Source organism: Mya arenaria, chromosome 9, assembly GCF_026914265.1.
Source record: "Mya arenaria isolate MELC-2E11 chromosome 9, ASM2691426v1".
Lineage (NCBI taxonomy): Eukaryota > Metazoa > Mollusca > Bivalvia > Myida > Myidae > Mya > Mya arenaria.
The window spans coordinates 14873009-14886340 of NC_069130.1; the positions used below are offsets into that span (position 1 = coordinate 14873009).

The following is a 13332-nucleotide window of genomic DNA, read 5'->3' on the forward strand; positions in this document are numbered from 1 at the left end:
CCCCCCCCACCACGCTGCCCCCAGAGGCCAAGCTGTACTTGTGTTTTGCCAACATGCTGTAATTTTGTAAGTACTTTTCAAGGATAATATATTAGAAAATGGTATCCAAACTGAAGTACAAAGTGAGACAGTTGGTCATAAAAGCCCATTGAGACTGTTTGTTCCATTCAAATGAATTTCTTTCATGTTGTCATCATTTCTGATGTGGCTTTGTAATAATATTATTTTCTAATGAAACTGCTGTTCTTTATCAGTCTTTGGTCTGTATTGTGCATCTATTCACACATTTTGTTTGCTCTTTTAAGCAAACATTACAATAATTGCAATTCTATAAGCAATTAAACAAACTTACTGCACATAGGATCGAAGTGATGTTTTTATTTAGTGTGCATATGATTTTCAGCTTATGGACAAGAAACATATACTTTAACAATCACAGCAACACAATGAGATCCCAATTTTAAAGAAATAAGGCCACCTTTCATTAATTCATTAATTTCATTTCTATCAATCATTCATATATATTCATTAATTCATTCATTTATTCAATTATTCATTGAAAAACTTGACATTTTCTCAAGGCAAAATAAATAAAAAGTGAGCAGCTTTCATAAAGAAGAGCATTTTCCCTTAATGCATTAAAAAACACAACCTTAATACAGTATATATGTTTTAAAACCCTAATTTATTGCTTATTTTAATAGCCAGCCTGGTTGCTGTAGCCACAGAGGAATTTTCAAGGACAAGACCAGTGCTGGTAAAACTGTGGTCTCTGTGGTTTTCCCATACCGGCTCTCGCAAGGATTTCAAGAAAGGAATACCATCTCCAAGTAAGAGAAATTCTAAGCATGTCTGGTTTGAATGCTTGCCAATGCATCTGGGTACTCAATAAGATGAGGTTTACCTTTGAGTTGTTAAAAACTGATTGCAAAATGTCCAAAAGACTATATATTCTATTAAATTTGTCCTGAAAATCTTTGAATTCATGAACTTTTCTGCATATTTATCACATTTAATGACTATATTAAAGGTTGTGTATGCCTGCAAATGAGTGTTTACAGGCCTTTTTTCACAACTTACAGTAGTGGCAGATATTTTATTTGTGTAAACATTGCTTTTGTGTCTTGCTTGCAGATCATGATGTTGCCAATAAGCTCCAAGTTAGCTGCGGCTTTTCCCCAGGGGCGGTAGTCCTGCAATCTGAATCAGGAGATGCAGCTCTGAATCCAATATTTCAGAAGAATGAAGATGTTAGTCAACTCTGTAGTGCTTGTTTTGTGTGTAAATGATTCCAATGAGTGAGATTTTATAGCAATCAGGTGTAAATAAGCATCTTATAGACAATAGTGAAGTGCTGTACTCTGAATTTATGCCAAATCTAGCCTTCAAAACAGATTCCTTAAAGTAAATTTTTTTAAAATGGGTATATAATGCTATCTCTGCATTTTCTACATCATGTACCACCTCATACATGAAAACACTAGCAGTTGTCACGAATCTTTAAGTTTTGGTGTGTTTTTTTTTGCCATTTCCTTTGTTGCGCCAGTTTGTCCCGGAAGCCAACAATTTGGCATATAGTGTTGTTTAGACTGTCTATTAACACATTATCACTAAATTTCTTGTGTTAAACTGAACAGTTCTGTTACCTTTGTATATAAGTGGACAGAAAAGGCAAATTTTGACAAGTTGAGGCATTTCAGTTGGGCTCCTATGTCATTTTTTTTATATAAACACTAAGCCGATGAAGTGGAAAAACCTTATTTTGCTTAGAAAAAATCTTAAAAGAGTAGTAGGCAGGCCCAGTTTTGTGGGTGCTGTTCTATAGACACCATTAAAAGCTACAAGGAAACTTTACTTGGTCAATTATTCCAATGCATAAGGAAATAATGGCTCTTCAAAGGTTTTGCGGCTTAACATTTGAGGAAATGCTGTTTCTGCTTTTTATAAAATACCACAGGTGCTAATACTTGTCTCATTCATTTAGTGTTTGATATATTCATTGCCAACTTTCAGTATTGTTGCATATAGCCTGAAGCTGAACATAGGAGTTTTGAGTCTGTTTCTGGAAAAATGTTGCTTAAATAGGCTCAAGACCACAGTTATCTGCCCCCCGTTGACCAAGATCCGGATGTGAATACAAACAAAGAGTGCTTGTGTTCAAGTATCATATTTTATTAAAATTGAATGAAAAAGAAGCAAAAATGTTCTTTTTGCAGAGAACTTGACTGAATTTGACACTCTATTGCAGAAATTGATAGTTTTCAATGTAAATATTGGAAAAATCATAGCTTGTGGAAGTCTGAAAATTAGTTGTTTGTAGCCGATTGACTCCCTGGCGGAAGGTTATGTATTTGAACTCAATTTTGACAGTCGGGTCAATGGTCAACATGGTGTTTTCTTGTGATTATATTTTGTGTCTTGATTGTTCTAGAGATGCCATGTCCTTGTTTTTCAATTGGGGTGTGTATAAAGTCAAAAGCCAGGTTAGTGTCTATATGAAACATATAGTAAAAATAACTGTGGTCTCACGCCTGATATAGAGGAAGCTTTTGGAGGGGTGGCCTATTTTAAATTGTTATAAATTCTTAATTTATACAGCTATCTGTTTGAAATTTGGCCCAGTTGACAGTGCTTAGCCATAGAATATTGGTGTTTGAGTATGAAATGTGAAAATCTTATATTACATAATATAAATTAATAATTATAATTTTCTTATATTTTTTGACATTTTTAAAAAAAACTACTTTCACTTTCAATTTAATGTTTGGAAATAGTTCCAATGATGCTAACTAATGAATGAAAGCCTCACTTTCAATTCCAAAGTATAAATGGAGGGATTTTTTTAACATAGGAAGCAGACCCGGAGGAACTGTCTGTTGAAGACCCCCCCCCCCACCAAGCTGCCCACCAGAGGCAAGCTGTACTTGGTGTTTGCCAACATGCTGTAATTTGTAAGTACTTCAAGATAATATATTAGAAATGGTATCCAAACTGAAGTACAAAGTGAGACAGTTTTGGTCATAAAAGCCCATTGAGACTGTTTGTTCCATTCCTAAATGAATTTCTTTCATGTTGTCAATCATTTCTGATGTGGCTTTGATAATAATATTATTTTCTAATGAAACTGCTGACTTGTATCAGTCTTTGGTCTGTATTGTGCATCTATTCACACATTTTGTTTGCTCTTTTAAGCAAACATTACAATAATTGCAAATTCTATAAGCAATTAAACAAAACTTACTGCACATAGAATGCAGAATGATGTTTTATTTAGTGTGCATATGATTTTCAGCTTATGGACAAGAAACATATACTTTAACAATCACAGCAACACAATGAGATCCCAATTTTAAAGAAATAATGCCACCTTTCATTAATTCATTAATTCATTCTATCAATCATTCATATATATTCATTAATTCATTCATTTATTCAATTTATTCATTGAAAAACTTGACATTTCTCAAGGCAAATAAATAAAAGTGAGCACTTTCATAAAGAATAGAGCCTTTTCCTTAATGCATTAAAAAACACAACCTTAATACAGTATATATGTTTTAAAAACCCTAATTTATTGCTTATTTTAATAGCCAGCCTGGTTGCTGTAGCCACAGAGGAATTTTCAAGGACAAGAACCAGTGCTGGTAAAACTGTGGTCTCTGTGGTTTTCCATACCGGCTCTCGGCAAGGATTTTCAAGAAAGGAATCCATCTCCAAGTAAGAAGAAATTCTAAGCATGTCTGGTTTGAATGCTTGCCAAATGCATCTGGTACTCAATAAGATGAGGTTTACCTTTGAGTTGTTAAAAACTGATTGCAAAATGTCCAAAGACTATATATTCTATTAAATTTGTCCTGAAAATCTTTGAATTCATGAACTTTTCTGCTATTTTATCACATTTATGACTATATTAAAGGTTGTGTATGCCTCAAATGAGTGTTTTACAGCCTTTTTCAAACTTAACAGTAGTGGCAGATAGTTTTTATTTGTGTAAAACATTGCTTTTTGTGTCTTGCTTGCAGATCATGATGTCCCAATAAGCTCCAGTTAGCTGCGGCCTTTTCCCCAGGCGGTAGTCCTGCAATCTGAATCCAGGGATGCAGCTCTGAATCCAATATTTCAGAAGAATGAAGATGTTAGTCAACTCTGTAGTGCTTGTTTGTGTGTAAATGATTCCAATGAGTGAGATTTATAGCAAATCAGGTGTAAATAAGCATCTTATAGACAATAGTGAAGTGCTGTACTCTGAATTTAATGCCAAATCTAGCCTTCAAAACAGATTCCTTAAAGTAAATTTTTTTTAAAAATGGGTATAATAATTGCTATCTCTGCATTTTCTACATCATGTAGCCACCTCATACATGAAAACACTAGCAGTTGTCACGAATCTTTAAGTTTTGGTGTGTTTTTTTGCCATTTCCTTTGTTGCGCCATTTGTCCCGGAAGCCAACAATTTGGCATATAGTGTTGTTTAGACTGTCTATTAACACATTATCACTAAATTTCTTGTGTTAAACTGAACAGTTCTGTTACCTTTGTATATAAGTGGACCAAAAAGCAAAATTTTTGACAAGTTGAGGCATTTCAGTTGGGCTCTATGTCATTTTTTTATATAAAACACTAAGCCATGAAGTGGAAAAACCTTATTTTGCTTGAAAAAATCTTAAAAGAGTAGGCAGCCAGTTTTGTGGTGCTGTTCTATAGACACCATTAAAAGCTACAAGGAAAACTTTACTTGGTCAATTATTCCAATGCATAAGGAAATAATGGCTCTTCAAAGGTTTGCGGCTTAACATTTGAGGGAAATGGCTGTTTCTGCTTTTTATGAAAATACCACAGGTGCTAATACTTGTCTCATTCATTTAGTGTTTGATATATCATTGCCAAAACTTTCAGTATGTGTTTGCATATAGCCTGAAGCTGAACTATAGGAGTTTTTGAAGTCTGTTTCTGAAAAAATGTTGGCTTAAATAGGCTCAAGACCACAGTTTATCTGCCCCCCGTTACCAAGATCCGGATGTGAATACAGAAACAAGAGTGGCTTGTGTTTTCAAGTATCAATATTTTTTTAAAATTGAATGAAAAAGAAGCAAAAAATTGTTCTTTTTGCAGAGAACTTGACTGAATTTGACACTCTATTGCAGAAATTGATAGTTTTCAATGAAATATTGGAAAAATCATAGCTTGTGGAAGTCTGAAAATTAGTTGTTTGTAGCCGATTGACTCCCTGGCGAAGGGTTATGTATTTGAACTCAATTTTGACAGTCGGGTCAATGGTCAACATGGTGTTTTCTTGTGATTATATTTTGTGTCTTGAATTGTTCTAGAGATGCCATGTCCTTGTTTTCAATTGGGGTGTGTATAAGTCAAAAGCCAGGTTAGTGTCTATATGAAACATATAGTAAAATAACTGTGGTCTCACGCCTGATATAGAGGAAGCTTTTGGAGGGGTGGCCTATTTTAAATTGTTATAAATTCTTAATTTATACAGCTATCTGGTTGAAATTGGCCAGTTGACAGTGCTTAGCCATAGAATATTGGTGTTTGAGTATGAAATGTGAAAAATCTATATTACATAATATAAATTAATAATATATAATTTTCTTATATATATTTTGACATTTTTAAAAAAAACTACTTTCACTTTCAATTTAATGTTTGGAAATAGTTCCAAATGATGCTAACTAATGAGAAAGCCTCACTTTCAATTCCAAAGTATAAATGGAGGGATTTTTTTAACATAGGAAGCAGACCCAGGAGGAACTGTCTGTTGAAGACCCCCCCCCCCCCCACCAAGCTGCCACCACAGAGGCCAAGCTGTACTTGGTGTTTGCCAACATGCTGTAATTTGTAAGTACTTCAGATATATATTAGAAAATGGTATCCAACTGAAGTACAAAGTGAGACAGTTTGGTCATAAAAGCCCATTGAGACTGTTTGTTCCATTCCTAAATGAATTTCTTTCATGTTGTCAATCATTTCTGATGTGGCTTTGTAATAATATTATTTTCTAATGAAACTGCTGACTTGTATCAGTCTTTGGTCTGTATTGTGCATCTATTCACACATTTTGTTTGCTCTTTAAGCAAACATTACAATAATTGCAAATTCTATAAGCAATTAAACAAAACTTACTGCACATAGGATGCAGAATGATGTTTATTTAGTGTGCATATGATTTTCAGCTTATGGACAAGAAAACATATCTTTAACAATCACAGCAACACAATGAGATCCCAATTTTAAAGAAATAATGCCACCTTTCATTAATTCATTAATTCATTCTATCAATCATTCATATATATTCATTAATTCATTCATTTATTCAATTTATTCATTGAAAAACTTGACATTTCTCAAGGCAAAATAATAAAAAGTGAGCAGCTTTCATAAAGAATAGAGCCTTTTCCTTAATGCATTAAAAAACACAACCTTAATACAGTATATATGTTTTAAAAACCCTAATTTTGCTTATTTAATAGCCGCCTGGTTGCTGTAGCCACAGAGGAATTTTCAAGGACAAGAACCAGTGCTGGTAAAACTGTGGTCTCTGTGGTTTTCCATACCGGCTCTCGGCAAGGATTTTCAAGAAAGGAATACCCATCTCCAAGTAAGAAGAAATTCTAAGCATGTCTGGTTTGAATGCTTGCCAAATGCATCTGGGTACTCAATAAGATGAGGTTTACCTTTGAGTTGTTAAAAACTGATTGCAAAATGTCCAAAAGACTATATATTCTATTAAATTTGTCCTGAAAATCTTTGAATTCATGAACTTTTCTGCATATTTATCACATTTTGACTATATTAAAGGTTGTGTATGCCTCAAATGAGTGTTTACAGGCCTTTTTCAAACTTTAACAGTAGTGGCAGATAGTTTTATTTGTGTAAAACATTGCTTTTGTGTCTTGCTTGCAGATCATGATGTGCCAATAAGCTCCAGTTAGCTGCGGCCTTTCCCCAGGCGGTAGTCCTGCAATCTGAATCCAGGAGATGCAGCTCTGAATCCAATATTTCAGAAGAATGAAGATGTTAGTCACTCTGTAGTGCTTGTTTGTGTGTAAATGATTCCAATGAGTGAGATTTATAGCAATCAGGTGTAAATAAGCATCTTATAGACAATAGTGAAGTGCTGTACTCTGAATTTAATGCCAATCTAGCCTTCAAAACAGATTCCTTAAAGTAAATTTTTTTAAAAATGGGTATAATATGCTATCTCTGCATTTTCTACATCATGTAGCCCACCTCATACATGAAAACACTAGCAGTTGTCACGAATCTTTAAGTTTTGGTGTGTTTTTTGCCATTTCCTTTGTTGCGCCATTTGTCCCGGAAGCCAACAATTTGGCATATGTTGTTTAGACTGTCTATTAACACATTATCACTAAATTTCTTGTGTTAAACTGAACGTTGTTCTGTTACCTTTGTATATAAGTGGACCAAAAAGCAAATTTTGACAAGTTGAGGCATTTCAGTTGGGCTCTATGTCATTTTTTATATAAAACACTAAGCCGATGAAGTGGAAAAACCTTATTTTGCTTAGAAAAAATCTTAAAAGAGTAGGCAGCCAGTTTTGTGGTGCGTGTTCTATAGACACCATTAAAAGCTACAAGGAAAACTTTACTTGGTCAAATTATTCCAATGCATAAGGAAATAATGGCTCTTCAAAGGTTTGCGGCTTAATATTGAGGGAAATGGCTGTTTCTGCTTTTTATGAAAATACCACAGGTGCTAATACTTGTCTCATTCATTTAGTGTTTGATATATCATTGCCAAACTTTCAGTATGTGTTGCATATAGCCTGAAGCTGAACTATAGGAGTTTTGAAGTCTGTTTCTGAAAAAATGTTGCTAAATAGGCTCAAGACCACAGTTATCTGCCCCCCGTTGACCAAGATCCGGATGTGAATACAGAAACAAAGAGTGCTTGTGTTCAAGTATCAATATTTTATTAAAATTGAATGAAAAAGAAGCAAAAAATGTTCTTTTTGCAGAGAACTTGACTGAATTTGACACTCTATTGCAGAAATTGATAGTTTTCAATGTAAATATTGGAAAAATCATAGCTTGGGAAGTCTGAAAATTAGTTGTTTGTAGCCGATTGACTCCCTGGCGGAAGGGTTATGTATTTGAACTCAATTTTGACAGTCGGGTCAATGGTCAACATGGTGTTTTCTTGTGATTATTTTTTGTGTCTTGAATTGTTCTAGAGATGCCATGTCCTTGTTTTTCAATTGGGGTGTGTATAAAGTCAAAAGCCAGGTTAGTGTCTATATGAAACATATAGTAAAATAACTGTGGTCTCACGCCTGATATAGAGGAAGCTTTTGGAGGGGTGGCCTATTTTAAATTGTTATAATTCTTAATTTATACAGCTATCTGGTTGAAATTTGGCCAGTTGACAGTGCTTAGCCATAGAATATTGGTGTTTGAGTATGAAATGTGAAAATCTTATATTACATAATATAAATTAATAATATATAATTTTCTTATATATTTTTGACATTTTTAAAAAAAACTACTTTCACTTCCAATTTAATGTTTGGAAATAGTTCCAAATGATGCTAACTAATGAATGAAAGCCTCACTTTCAATTCCAAAGTATAAATGGAGGGATTTTTTAACATAGGAAGCAGACCCAGGAGAACTGTCTGTTGAAGACCCCCCCCCCCCCCACCAAGCTGCCCACCAGAGGCCAAGCTGTACTTGGTGTTTGCCAACATGCTGTAATTTGTAAGTACTTCAAGATAATATATTAGAAAATGGTATCCAAACTGAAGTACAAAGTGAGACAGTTTGGTCATAAAAGCCCATTGAGACTGTTTGTTCCATTCCTAAATGAATTTCTTTCATGTTGTCAATCATTTCTGATGTGGCTTTGATAATAATATTATTTTCTAATGAAACTGCTGACTTGTATCAGTCTTTGGTCTGTATTGTGCATCTATTCACACATTTTGTTTGCTCTTTTAAGCAAACATTACAATATTGCAAATTCTATAAGCAATTAAACAAAACTTACTGCACATAGGATCAGAATGATGTTTTATTTAGTGTGCATATGATTTTCAGCTTATGGACAAGAAAACATATACTTAACAATCACAGCAACACAATGAGATCCCAATTTTAAAGAAATAATGCCACCTTTCATTAATTCATTAATTCATTCTATCAATCATTCATATATATTCATTAATTCATTCATTTATTCAATTTATTCATTGAAAAACTGGACATTTCTCAAGGCAAAATAAATAAAAGTGAGCAGCTTTCATAAAGAATAGAGCCTTTTCCTTAATGCATTAAAAAACACAACCTTAATACAGTATATATGTTTTAAAAACCCTAATTTATTGCTTATTTTAATAGCCAGCCTGGTTGCTGTAGCCACAGAGGAATTTTCAAGGACAAGAACCAGTGCTGGTAAAACGTGGTCTCTGTGGTTTTCCATACCGGCTCTCGGCAAGGATTTTCAAGAAAGGAATACCATCTCCAAGTAAGAAGAAATTCTAAGCATGTCTGGTTTGAATGCTTGCCAAATGCATCTGGGTACTCAAAATAGATGAGGTTTACCTTTGAGTTGTTAAAAACTGATTGCAAAATGTCCAAAAGACTATATATTCTATTAATTTGTCCTGAAAATCTTTGAATTCATGAACTTTTCTGCATATTTATCACATTTATGACTATATTAAAGGTTTGTGTATGCCAAATGAGTGTTTTCAGGCTTTTTCAAACTTTAACAGTAGTGGCAGATAGTTTTATTTGTGTAAAACATTGCTTTTGTGTCTTGCTTGCAGATCATGATGTGCCAATAAGCTCCAGTTAGCTGCGGCCTTTTCCCCAGGCGGTAGTCCTGCAATCTGAATCCAGGAGATGCAGCTCTGAATCCAATATTTCAGAAGAATGAAGATGTTAGTCAACTCTGTAGTGCTTGTTTGTGTGTAATGATTCCAATGAGTGAGATTTTAGCAAATCAGGTGTAAATAAGCATCTTATAGACAATAGTGAAGTGCTGTACTCTGAATTTAATGCCAAATCAGCTTCAAAACAGATTCCTTAAATAAATTTTTTTTAAAAAATGGGTATAATAATGCTATCTCTGCATTTCTACATCATGTAGCCACCTCATACATGAAAACACTAGCAGTTGTCACGAATCTTTAAGTTTTGGTGTGTTTTTTTGCCATTTCCTTTGTTGCGCCATTTGTCCCGGAAGCCAACAATTTGGCATATAGTGTTGTTTAGACTGTCTATTAACACATTATCACTAAATTCTTGTGTTAAACTGACACAGTTCTGTTACCTTTGTATATAAGTGGACCAGAAAAGCAAAATTTTGACAAGTTGAGGCATTTCAGTTGGGCTCTATGTCATTTTTATATAAAACACTAAGCCGATGAAGTGGAAAAACCTTATTTTGCTTAGAAAAAATCTTAAAAGAGTAGGCAGGCCAGTTTTGTGGTGCTGTTCTATAGACACCATTAAAAGCACAAGGAAAACTTTACTTGGTCAAATTATTCCAATGCATAAGAAATAATGGCTCTTCAAAGGTTTGCGGCTTAACATTTGAGGGAAATGGCTGTTTCTGCTTTTTATGAAAATACCACAGGTGCTAAACTTGTCTCATTCATTTAGTGTTTGATATATCATTGCCAAACTTTCAGTTATGTGTTGCATATACCCTGAAGCTGAACTATAGGAGTTTTGAAGTCTGTTTCTGAAAAAATGTTGCTTAAATAGGCTCAAGACCACAGTTATCTGCCCCCCGTTGACCAAGATCCGGATGTGAATACAGAAACAAAGAGTGCTTGTGTTCAAGTATCAATATTTTATTAAAATTGAATGAAAAAGAAGCAAAAAATGTTCTTTTTGCAGAGAACTTGACTGAATTTGACACTCTATTCCAGAAATTGATAGTTTTCAATGTAAATATTGGAAAAATCATAGCTTGTGGAAGTCTGAAAATTAGTTGTTTGTAGCCGATTGACTCCCTGGCGGAAGGGTTATGTATTTGAACTCAATTTTGACAGTCGGGTCAATGGTCAACATGGTGTTTTTCTTGTGATTATATTTTGTGTCTTGAATGTTCTAGAGATGCCATGTCCTTGTTTTTCAATTGGGGTTGTGTATAAAGTCAAAAGCCAGGTTAGTGTCTATATGACATATGTAAAAATAACTGTGGTCTCACGCCTGATATAGAGGAAGCTTTTGGAGGGTGGCCTATTTTAAATTGTTATAAATTCTTAATTTATACAGCTATCTGGTTGAAATTTGGCCAGTTGACAGTGCTTGCCATAGAATATTGGTGTTTGAGTATGAAATGTGAAAATCTTATATACATAATATAAATTAATAATAATATAATTTTCTTATATATTTTTGACATTTTTAAAAAAAACTACTTTCACTTTCAATTTAATGTTTGGAATAGTTCCAAATGATGGTAACTAATGAATGAAAGCCTCACTTTCAATTCCAAAGTATAAATGGAGGGATTTTTTTAACATAGGAAGCAGACCCAGGAGGAACTGTCTGTTGAGACCCCCCCCCCCCCAAGCTGCCCACACAGAGGCAAGCTGTACTTGGTGTTTGCCAACATGCTGTAATTTGTAAGTACTTCAAGATAATATATTAGAAAATGGTATCCAAACTGAAGTACAAAGTGAGACAGTTTGGTCATAAAAGCCCATTGAGACTGTTTGTTCCATTCCTAAATGAATTTCTTTCATGTTGTCAATCATTTCTGATGTGGCTTTGATAATAATATTATTTTCTAATGAAACTGCTGACTTGTATCAGTCTTTGGTCTGTATTGGCATCTATTCACACATTTTGTTTGCTCTTTTAAGCAAACATTACAATAATTGCAATTCTATAAGCTTAAACAAAACTTACTGCACATAGGATGCAGAATGATGTTTATTTAGTGTGCATATGATTTTCAGCTTATGGACAAGAAAACATATACTTTAACAATCACAGCAACACAATGAGATCCCAATTTAAGAATAATGCCACCTTTCATTAATTCATTAATTCATTCTATCAATCATTCATATATATTCATTAATTCATTCATTTATTCAATTTATTCTTGAAAAACTTGACATTTCTCAAGCAAAATAAATAAAGTGAGCAGCTTTCATAAAGAATAGAGCCTTTTCCCTTAATGCATTAAAAAACACAACCTTAATACAGTATATTATGTTTTAAAAACCCTAATTTATTGCTTATTTTAATAGCCAGCCTGGTTGCTGTAGCCACAGAGGAATTTTCAAGGACAAGAACCAGTGCTGGTAAAACTGTGGTCTCTGTGGTTTTCCATACCGGCTCTCGGCAAGGATTTTCAAGAAAGGAATACCATCTCCAGTAAGAAGAAATTCTAAGCATGTCTGGTTTGAATGCTTGCCAAATGCATCTGGGTACTCAATAAGATGAGGTTTACCTTTGAGTTGTTAAAAACTGATTGCAAAATGTCCAAAGACTATATATTCATTAAATTTGTCCTGAAAATCTTTGAATTCATGAACTTTTCTGCATATTTATCACATTTATGACTATATTAAAGGTTTGTATGCTCAAATGAGTTGTTTACAGGCCTTTTTCAAACTTTAACAGTAGTGGCAGATAGTTTTATTTGTGTAAAACATTGCTTTTGTGTCTTGCTTGCAGATCATGATGTGCCAATAAGCTCCAGTTAGCCTGCGGCCTTTTCCCCAGGTGCGGTAGTCCTGCAATCTGAATCAGGAGATGCAGCTCTGAATCCAATATTTCAGAAGAATGAAGATGTTAGTCCTCTGTAGTGCTTGTTTGTGTGTAAATGATTCCAATAGTGAATTTTATAGCAAATCGGTGTAAATAAGCATCTTATAGACAATATGAAGTGCTGTACTCTGAATTTCAATTGCAAATCTAGCCTTCAAAACAGATTCTTACAAGTAAATTTTTTTTAAAATGGGTATAATAATGCTATCCTGCATTTTCTACATCATGTAGCCACCTCATACATGAAAACACACTAGCAGTTGTCACGAATCTTTAAGTTTTGGTGTGTTTTTTGCCTATTTCCTTGTGTTGCGGCCATTTGTCCCGGAAGCCAACAATTTTGGCATATAGTGTTGTTTATGACTGTCCTATAACACATTATCACTAAATTGTCTTGTGTTAAACTGAACAGTTTCTGTTCCTTTGATATAAGTGGACCGCAGAAAAGCAAAATTTTTGACAAGTTAGGCATTTTCAGTTTGGGGCTCTATGTCATTTTTTTTATATAAACACACTAAGCCGATGAAGTGGAAAAACCTTATTTTGCATTAAAAAGAAAAAAAAA

General features: G+C 33.9%; 1 long non-coding RNA gene across 1 annotated transcript; it reads left to right on the forward strand.

The window, feature by feature from the left end:
* The first annotated feature begins 9429 nt into the window (after positions 1-9429).
* Positions 9430-11556, forward strand: LOC128246588 (uncharacterized). The gene is made up of 3 exons (XR_008263289.1): positions 9430-9495; positions 9800-9913; positions 11512-11556. It is a non-coding gene; the product is annotated as an uncharacterized LOC128246588 (long non-coding RNA).
* Positions 11557-13332: the final 1776 nt, after the last annotated feature.